Consider the following 10,723-nt stretch of genomic DNA (forward strand, 5'->3'; position numbering starts at 1 on the left):
ACTGACCCCACAAAAATAAGAGTATCATAAGGGCATACTTTGAAAAATTATATACCAACAAGATGGATACTTAAGAGAAAATGGACAAATTGCTAGAAATACAAAAGCAGACTACATTGACAAAGGAAGAAATTGATGAACTCAATAGACAAGTCATAAGTAATGAGATTGAATTAGTCATCAAAAACTTCCCAACTAAGAAGAGTTCAGGGCCAGACAGTTTCGCAGGTGAATTCTACCAAACATTCCAGAAAGTACTAAAACCAATCCTCCTTAAACTCTTCCGAAAAACTGAAGTAGAAAGACTATTGCCTAACTCATTCTATGATGCCAACATTACCCTAATACTAAAGACAAACAAAGATGCCACAAGAAAGGACAATTACAGACCAATCTCTCTAATGAACCTAGATGCTAAAATCCTCAACAAAATACTTTTTAATTGTATTCATTAACACATCAAATGAATTATTAATCATGACCAAGTGGGTTTTATCTCTCATATGCAAGAATGGATCAACATAAGAAAATTAATTAATACACCACATAAGCAGATCAAAATTTTAAAAAATCACATGATCATCTCTAGAGATGCAGAAATAGCATTCAAAAAATACAGCACACATTTCTGATAAAAACACTGCAAAGGATAGAAATAGAAGAAAACTTCCTCAATATGATAAATGTTATATATGAAAAACCCACAGCTAACATAAAATGGTGAAATCCTAGAAACTTTCTCTCTAAGATGAGGAACAAGACAAGGGTTCCCTCTATCACTCTCCTAGTTAACATTGTGTTAGAAATACTTGCTTGAGCACTTAGGCAATAAAAAAATGTAAAAAGCATCCAAATTGGAAAGGACGAATTCATAATTTCACTATTTGCAGATGGCATGATCCTATACATAGAAAACCCTGTGAAATCTACAACAAAGCTTCTAGAATTTATAAATTAGTTCAGTAAAGTGGCAGGCTATAAAGCCAGTGCACAAAAATCAGTAACATTTCTCTACACCAATAATTAGTAGTCTTAGGATGAAATCAAGAAAAAAATCCTATTTACAATAGCAACTTAAGAATCAAATTCCTAGGAATAGGAAAATTTCCATACTAGGAATAAATTTAAAGATGTAAACAACTTATATGCAGAAAGTACACAACACTATTAAAAGAAATCAAAGAAGACCTAAATAAATGGAAGAATATTCCCTGTTCATGGATGGGAAGTCCATTATTAACATGTCTATCCTACCCAAACTGATCTACAGATTTAATGCAATCCCAATAAAATTCAACACAGCATTTTTTACTGAATTGGAAAAATTAACTATGAAATTTATTTCAAAGGACATGAGGCCCTGAATAGCCAAAGACATATTGAAAAAGATAAATGAAATTGGAGGAATCACACTACCTGACTTTAAAACATACTATAAAGCTACAATGGTCTTAACTGCATGGTATTGGCACAAGGATAGACATACCAACCAATGGAACCCAATTGAGAGTTCTGATATAGATCCTCAAATATACAGTCATCTGATATTCAACAAAGCCAACAAGCCCATTCAACTGGGAGAGAATGGCCTCTTCAACCAATGGTGCTTAGAGAACTGAATATCCATATGCAAAAGAATGAGAGAAGAACACCATCTCACACTTTATCCAAAAGTCAGCTCAAGGTGGATCAAGATCTAAAGATAAGAGCCAAGAACATAAAGACCTTGGAAAATAATGTAGGGACGCATCTATAGGACCTTGTAATAGGAACTGGTTTCATGAACTTTACACCTAAAGCACAATCAGTGAAATGGCACCTCTCAAAATTAAAAAAAAAAAAATTGTACATCAAAAGGAGTATGTCAAGAAAATGAAAAGGCAGCCTACTCAATGGGAGAAAATATTTGGTAACCATATATACGACGGTTTGCTCGGTCGGCAGAGGTGGGGTCTGGCTGCGGACGAGGGGTCGGTCCAGCTTGGGACAAGGGGTCGGTCCGGCTTGGGACGAGGGGTCGGTCCCACTTGGGACGAGGGGTCGGTCCGGCAGCAGACGAGGGGTCGGTCTCACAGGGGTTGCGCGGTTCGGCTGACGGGGTCGCCCAGCGAAGCTGGCGACGAGGGGGTCTCCCGGAGAAGCAGGCGACGAACTGGGGACAAGGGAGGCCAGGCCCTTGTCGTGGGCTCTCAGGACTGGAGGGCGCACGGCAGAAGAACTACCGCGGAGACAAGGTAAACACGCAAGTCCACTTTATTGAGGGAGAGGCAACAGTTTTATAGGAGCTGGGGAAGGCTGATTGGTCGAAGCCACGCTCTGTTCTGATTGGTTGCCGGAGAAAGGTCAGTGGGAGGTACTGGACGGGGGAGGGGTGGTGGTTAGGGATTGGCTGTTGCTGTTGCTGGGGGAAGGGGCAGGGTTTAGGGATTGGTGGCTGCTATTGCTGGGGTAGAGGGCAGACTTGAGTTTCCCGCCCACGCCTGGCTGTTGCTGCTGTCGGGGGGAGGGAAAAGGGCAGACTGGAATTTTCCGCCCTGCGCCTGCGCAGGGAGAAAGAAGGCATCGTGTGGCGCTGTCTGGGAGGAGAGGCGGCCACGGAAGCATGGCTGCCGAGAAGGGGAGACCCGAGGGCACTCTGCGCCCATGCCGAGCTTCCTTCAGGGGTGGCGGTGGGCCCGACCAACCACCCTATTACAGGGGTAGCGGTTTGGAATAGGCCTACCGCGGCCGCCGCCCCCTGCCAGGTCAGCAAACCACACTTCAGCCCAAGGGGCAACCGCACATATATCTGATAAAGACCTAATATCCAGCATATAAAAAGAAATCCTACACCTTGGAAATAAAAAGACAAACAATCCATTTTAAAAATTGCCAAGTGATTTGAAAAAACACTTCTCCAAAGAAGATATACAGATGGATAAAAAGGAAATGAAAAGATGCTCAACATCACTAGTTATTAAGGAAATGTGAATTAAAAATACAAAGAAATATCATCTTACACCCATTAGACTGGTGACCATTAAAAAAAACAGAAGACTACAAGTGTTGGAAAGGATGGGGAAAAATGAGAACCCTCATCCACTGCTGGTGGAATGTAGAATGGTGCAGCCATTGTGGAGGACACTTTGGCGGTGCCTCAGGAACCTAACTATAGAACTGCCATATGATCCAGCAATCCCACTGCTGGGCATATACCCAGAAGAATTGAAAGTAAGGACACAAACAGATATATGCATGCCAATGTCTATTGCATCATTATTCACAATTTCTTAAAAGGAAATTGTTTTCACTATTGCCAAAGGTTGAATCAAAAAAGCCCATGGGAAGTGACTGTGGTTCAATCAGCTGGGTTCCTGTCTACCATATGGGAGACCCTGGGTTAGTGTCCCGGGTCCTCCTTGTGAAGGCAGGCTCACCCACATGCTGCGGAGAGCCACCAGCCCCAAAGCGCTGCAGAGTGCTGCCTGGCCTGCAAGTGCTATTGAGAGCTGACTTAGCAAGGTGTGCAACAAAAAAGGAGACAAATAAAAACACAGAAGATCGCGCAGTGAATGGATACAGAGAGCTGACAACAAGCAAGCTGCAAGGGGGGGGTATAAATAAAAATAAATACAGACACACAGAAGAAACACAGCAAATGGACACAGCAGACAGCAAGCAAACACAAGGGGGGTGGGGAATAAAACAAACAAACAAACAAACAAACAAGAAAAATCCCATACTTACCTGGCAGGGAGATACTGTGATCAAAAAGGTGGCTTTCCCAGGGTGAGGCTTATCTATTGCACTTCAGATGTGCTGACTCCTGAGATTTTCCCAAATGTGGGAAACTCTACTGCATAATTTGTGGTAGTGGGGGACTGTATTTTCATTCTCCCCTATTAAAAAAAAAAGTAAAAACAAAACAAAACAAAACCAAAGGCCCATCAACAGATGAATTGATAAACAAAATGTGGTACATATGTACAATGGAATACTACTCAGCCGTAAGCAGGAATACAGTACTAACACACAGGATAATATGGATGAATCTAGAGGACCTTACATGGTGTGAAGCAAGCCAGGCATTGAGGAACAAATATTATATGACCTCACTGATATGAATTAAGCAAGTCGAGCAGACTCAGAGAGCTACAGTCTGGAAGATAGATTTATAGGAAATAGAAAGGGAGAAGAAGGTTGTGAGCCATTGTCTATCTGGGTGAAAGTTATTATAAGGTGGAAGTGAGTAGTCATGAAATGAAGGAATATGACAGGGGTGTAGAGATACTATTTAGTTGCATGGTGCAATTGTGATAGGGGTTGTAGGGTGTGGAGGGTGGGTGGAAAGCCCATGGAACTGGAATAGGGTTGGGCAAAGGAGCAGGTGAATACTGGGGATTGGCGGATATGTGGTTGAAACTACAATATTGGGAAAGCTCTTTTGGCAATATGACAAGGAAGACTTACTGGTTTAAGGTGTTGGAATGGGGGGCATTTGGGACAGGGCACACCTGGAACAGTCTTCTAGAGAATGTGCACATGACCATTTTGTCATAGTGTTTTGTATGAGTGGGTGGAGGCTCACATAATGAGCATGAAGGAATTGGACTTCCATCCTGGGGAGACTTGTTATGTTCTCAAACAGAGGGTGGATATCTCTTGAGAGCATGTACATTTCCTAATAGGGGAGGACAGACCAGTGTGTCAACCTTTAGTGTCATTGCAAGGAACTATGAATGTTGTCCTTCAGGGAGTGAAGCCTGGTGGTCGCCATGGAGCCCGAGGTGGGGGGAGGGAGGAATAGAGTAGATGGAAGAAGGGGTATTCAGGAAGCAAAGGAAGCGTTCTGCATGATCTTGCAATGATGGATACAGGTCATGTTGAATTTCATCAAAAATTTATAAAAGTGTATGTTCTAGAATGTAGACCATAATGTAAACCATTGACCATGGCTAGTGGCTATGTTTCAATATTTGTACATCAGTTGTACCATCCACATATAAAAAGGTTATTGGTAGGTAGAGGTGGAAAAGAGGAAAGATGTTGGGTATATGGGAGTCCCCTGTGTTCTGTATGTGACTTTACTGTGACCTAAAACTTCTTTGAAGACAAAATGAAAAAAAGTAAGACACTGGGGAAGAAATGGAAGAAAACATCACTGTACATCCAGGACAATGGATATTACAGTGATGAAAGGCAAAATGTGAAAAAAAAATCTTTTAATTTTTTCATTATTTTTTTAATATTCCAATTTTTAAATTTTCAGTTTTTCTAAATTATTATGTATTTTATTTTTATTTTTAAACCTATCATTAATATTTCATTTTCCAATAAATTGTATTTTGTGATATTCTTGGCTTCATTTTTTAGGAAGTTTTGGACCATAGAAGGGTTACAGCTGTGGCAAGGGAAGATCATTGTTGTGGAGTTTCAGGATACATGGGAGGAAGTTCACCTGGGTGTACATATAAGGTATATAAATGTGTTCAAATGCTCATGGGGCATTGTCACAGTGGGTGGAGATTCACATAGTAACTGAAAGAATATTAAAGTCCCACCCTGGGGAGCTCTGTCACATTCTCTAATGGAACAGCAACAACCGCCCAAGAGCAGGGCAATGATGAATGAAGAAGGATGGTCCATTAATGGGCCCTTGATATTGATGATTATGCTTATGAGCCTTTGTTCTTGAAATTACAACTTTGCCTAGTGTTGTAGGATGCCTAAAAGTTACCTACTGAGAGCCTCTATGTTGCTCAAAAGTGGTTTCTCTCTAAGCCAAACTCAGCATATAAATGCATTACCTTACTCTAGCGTGGGACATGACTCCTGGGGGTGAGCCTCCCTGGCACTGAGGGATTACTACCAAGCACTGGCTGGTGGTGCAACTAGTAAAAGACCTTGAATACCGGGGGGAAATGTAGAGAAGAACGAGTTTATATGGCTAAGGGACTTCAAAGTGAACTGGGATGTTATCCCAGAGGTAACACTTATGGAAGTCTCAGCAGGATATTGCAGACTGCCAAAGTAGATAATACCCCAAATAATAGGGCACTGAGGGCTCTGGAAACACCCAGGTCCTATGGTCATGATAGATAGCTCTGGAATTTGGTGCCTTGCCAATGGACCTTATTTTGGAGTTTGTGCTCCTGAGTGTGAACAGAGTTGGACTAAGTTGTGACTTCTTTACTCGTGCCTCTTTGGTCTCTTCTATTTGAACCTATAATTGGTTCTGGAGTTGGTAGGTGTATGTCCAAGAGACTTGAATCTTTAGACTGTTCATGTCCCAGATGGGCCCTGAGCCTCAGCAGAGTTGCAATACCTACTCTCTAGTTCATTTGACTCACCCAGGACAACTAACAAGGAGGTAAAGATGGACAACCACATACCAAGGAACTGAAAGATTCTACAACTGTAATCAAGATAGTTCTATCCAACAGTCATGTGGGATTGAGGGTCCCTCTCAATTACAGGTGGGGTGGGCATCACCATCCCAGAATCCTCAGGATTGGGGAATAAAATATGGAGTAGAGTAGAATTACTGGTCCACTCTACTAGAGAATTATTATAGTATACTTATTGTGATTCTAACAACGGAAGAAATTATATCATTGATATGGAGACAGTGACCACTGGAGATGATTAAGGCAGGGAATGGGAAAACGAGGTGTAATATGGGGGCATTTTTGGAACTTGGAATTGTCCTGAATGACATGGCAATGACAGATACAGGCCATTATATATCCTGCCATAACCTACAGTGGGAGAGAATGTAAACTACAATGTAAACTATAATCCATGTTTAGTAGCAGTGCTCCAAATTTGTCCATCATTTGCGATGAATGTACCACACCAATGAAAGAAGTTTTTCATGTAGGGAAGTTGGGAGGTGTTGGAAGTGGGGCTTATGGGAATTCCTTATATTTTTTTGTGTTACATTTTCAGTAATCTAGGTATCTTTTAAAAAAACAAAACATATTAAAAAAAAGGAAAAAAATACAAAAAAAAAAGACAAATAGAGAAAGATAGAGACTTAGAAATTTATTTCATTTTGGACAGCAGGTCCATCATAACTCAAAGCAGATCCATCTTACTTTGCTATACCACTTGCCTCAACTCTAACCTTTAGCCTACTTAATAAGCAGCTTTCCATCTCTGGACCCTCCAGCTCAAACCCACATCTGTGGCCACCTAAACTACACATGCCTCAGCTATACCTAAAACTGGTTCTAAGCAATAATCTAATTATTCCCACCACCCTTAGACCCCTAGTCCCTTCATGTTTTTGACAAGTGTTTCCTTTAAGTTAGCAGTCCTTGGGGCATATACTAATCTTCACCCCTGGAACACTATAAAGATACAAGTCCAATGGTCCCTCTTGCTTTGCTTATGTGCTTCCCACCTGCTGGTTGAGCCGTTGGAACTGGCCATGCTTTCACCTCATCGCATCCTCCTCTCCTGGGACCTATGAGTAACAAACAACCTCTTCTCGCTTATAATGGATTCAATTTTTCATTGTGTAGCACCTGACCTCCACCTAGACCTAAATTTAAAATCCAAATTTACTATTTCAACATGGTCATTGCCCAGGCTGAGTGAACATACAGTGCCCTTGATTTCTGATAATGGGTGAGATTTATAGTAACCCCACATGTCTAAATAGGTCTTCGATAACAGCTGTGTTTACCTTACGGCGTGTACCCTAGAAGTCTAGTCTTCCATCTTCTAAATTTGAAGTTTCATGTTGTACAATTTAAAGTCAACTATTTACAGCTACAATTAGAAAATTTATGATCATTTCATGTCTAATATTGTATTTCATTGGGTTGCCAATGCTTTAACTGTCAGTGTGTTAAAATGCGTATAGATAACCGTAGACATTTCAGAAAATTATTTTCACCACAAAATAAATTAAACTGAAGCCTGGAATGTGTTTTTCTGAGCTCTTATCTGAAATGGTTCCAACAGCAAATATAATTAATATAATAAAATTCTAACCTATTAGCAATAACATAAAATAGTAGAAAATGTCAAGAAGTAACTGAAAATAAAGTGTCATTAAAAGGAGGATTTATTTTTCAAGGAATTACTTTCATTATTGCATAGGACATGGGTTGCATAGTAAATTATTATATTTTAATATTAAGGTGAAGCTAGTTTTAACAAAATGCTCTCAGAAAAATCTTTATAATTACTTTATAATTACTTTATAATTTTACTTTATATACTTACTTTATATAATTACTTTATAATTACTTGTTATTGAATTATGATTTCCTAGATTTTATGAAGTGGTTCTAGGTTTTTTTCTATATTGATTTCATCATTCCAGAATACCACCCTCTACTTTATACCATCAAAGATTTCCCCTTATTTGCAAATATGCACAGGCTATTTTAGGAAAAGAGTACACAGAAAAGCAAATGCCTGGTCCTCAGTTATTTTCCTTAAAGTAAATTTCTGCTTTTAGGAAACCATCAGCCTGACAAGTAAAAAAGTCTCTGAAAACTTTTCAAAATGCATTGGCTATGAAAGCAACAGAAGAATAATTCTCTTGATTATATCATGACATTTAACATAAGAGACAATTTTTGAAATAGACTTTAAAAAAGATTTTATTTTTTAGAGAAATTCTCTGTTTACAGGGAAACTGCACATGAAGTATGTAGAGTTTCTACGTACCCCTTCTTCCCATCCCACAGTTTGCCTTACTACTAACATCTTACATTCTTACTACAATTGATGGGCCAGTATTGGTACATTATTATTAACTAAAATCTATAGCTTACATTAGGATTCACTGTTTGTCTTGTAGAGTTCTTTGGGTTTTAACCAATGAATAATGCCTTGTGCTGTATCATTCAGAACAGTTTTACCTCCCTAAAATTTTCCTATGCTCCACTTAATGCATCCCTCCCTCCTGCAACCAGAACTTCTGGCAAACAGTGATCTTTTTAATTTCTGTATAGTTTTGTCTTTCTGTGAATGTCATATAGTTGAAATCATACAGCTTGTACTCTTCCCAAACTTGCTTTCTTTTCTTAGCAATATGCATTTAAGATTCTTCCATGTCTTTATTTATTATGCTTGATAGCTTATTTCTTTTCACCACTGAATAATATTCCATTGTATGGATGAACTACAGTCCTTTTATCCATTCACCTACTGAAAGATATTTTGGTTCTTACAACTTGGGGCAATTATGAACAAAGCTGCTATAAATATTCCTGTGCAAGAATTGGGTGGACATAAGTTTTTAACTTATTTGTTTAAATCTAGAGTCCTGATTGTTGGATTGTACAGTGAGCCTATGTTTAGATTTTTACCAAATTGAAACTTTTAGCAAATCAATCTCCCTCTTTCCATTCTGGAAGTGCCTCAGTTACTATTAATTTCTGTCTTAGTTTGCCAAAGGGCTGCCAAAGCAATATCCCAGAAATGGGTTGGCCTTTACAATAGGATTTATTAACTTATAAGCTTACAGTTCTGAGGCTGAGAAATATCCAAATCAAGGCATCATCAGGAGATGCTTTCTCCCTTAGCTGCATGTGGGCAATCAGGCACATGGCAGGGCACAATGGTGCATCTGTTGGTCTCTGCCTTTTCCTCCAAACTCTGTTGCTGTCTGGCTACTTCATTTGTGGGTTTACCTGTCCCCTGCTCCCACCCTGCTTTCCGCTTCCTTGTACTTTACCCACCTGTTCTTCGAAATCTCTCTGTATTATGGCCTTTCTCAGCAGCAGCTTATGCTGCTGCCTCCCTCCGCCCCTCCTCCCAGCCACTGTTATCTTCCCCCTCCCAGCCGATCGCTGTTCTCCCCGCCTCATTTCAACCGCCCTCATCCCGTATCCGCCCCGGCACAACCTCTGAAACAACCCCCCCTGCCATCAATGGCTTACGCCCTAAACCACAGGTCCGCCCTTGCCTCTGCAGCCAATCCTCAGCTGCCCCGCGGACATGCCCCTCCCACAACCTCCCCGCACCCACGAGACTATAAAACCCCATGTACTTCCCTAATAAAATCAGACCTGCGCATAGACCTCGTCTCCGTGGTTCTTCTTCCATCGAACCGCGCGTCCCCACCAAGCCTTGAGCCGCCCGCTGCCTCCCCAGTCCGGCCGTGGGCTCGGCCCGACTCCCGGCAGCGACCCGCCCGCGCGGCAGCGACCCGCCCGCGGTACCGCAGCGGCGGCCACATTTACCTTTCAGCTTCTAAGAGTTTTTCTCTTGTGTCTGTGGCCTCTGTTCTTTCTCCAGTTTATAAGCGATTTCAATATGAGGATTAAGACCTACCCTGGGCTATGCCTTACTAGAATAATCTAATAAAATGGCTCTTAACCGAATCTAAAGTTCACATCCACAGGAATGGACAAATTTAAGAACATAATTTTCTGGGATCTGATAAGGACTCCAACTATTGCAGAGATTTTAGATGGTCCAAAAGCAAAGTTTGTTCTTTTACCTTATAATAAAAATAAATTTTTATCTGCACACTATCAAAACAGAGTTTCTACTCTTTTAATGCTCTTTTAGACATGTCTTATATTAGAAGTTGGTGAATAAAATTAGCACATAATGAATGTCATATAGTCATTATATATTTCATGCAATGTACCAGTCTTGGTGTAATCGCAGAGAAGAAAGCTTGCAAATGAATGTGAAAAAGGAAATAAACACAAAAACCCATTTTGGATACTACTATATTTAACTAAAATATTCTGTAAATGTATCATTAATCTTC

General features: G+C 40.4%; 1 non-coding gene across 1 annotated transcript; it reads left to right on the forward strand.

The window, feature by feature from the left end:
* The first annotated feature begins 3,718 nt into the window (after positions 1-3,718).
* Positions 3,719-3,881, forward strand: LOC111763887 (U1 spliceosomal RNA). Its single transcript, XR_002796626.1, has one exon. It is a non-coding gene; the product is annotated as a U1 spliceosomal RNA (small nuclear RNA).
* Positions 3,882-10,723: the final 6,842 nt, after the last annotated feature.

Source organism: Dasypus novemcinctus, chromosome 2 (assembly GCF_030445035.2).
Source record: "Dasypus novemcinctus isolate mDasNov1 chromosome 2, mDasNov1.1.hap2, whole genome shotgun sequence".
Taxonomy (NCBI): Eukaryota; Metazoa; Chordata; class Mammalia; order Cingulata; family Dasypodidae; genus Dasypus; species Dasypus novemcinctus.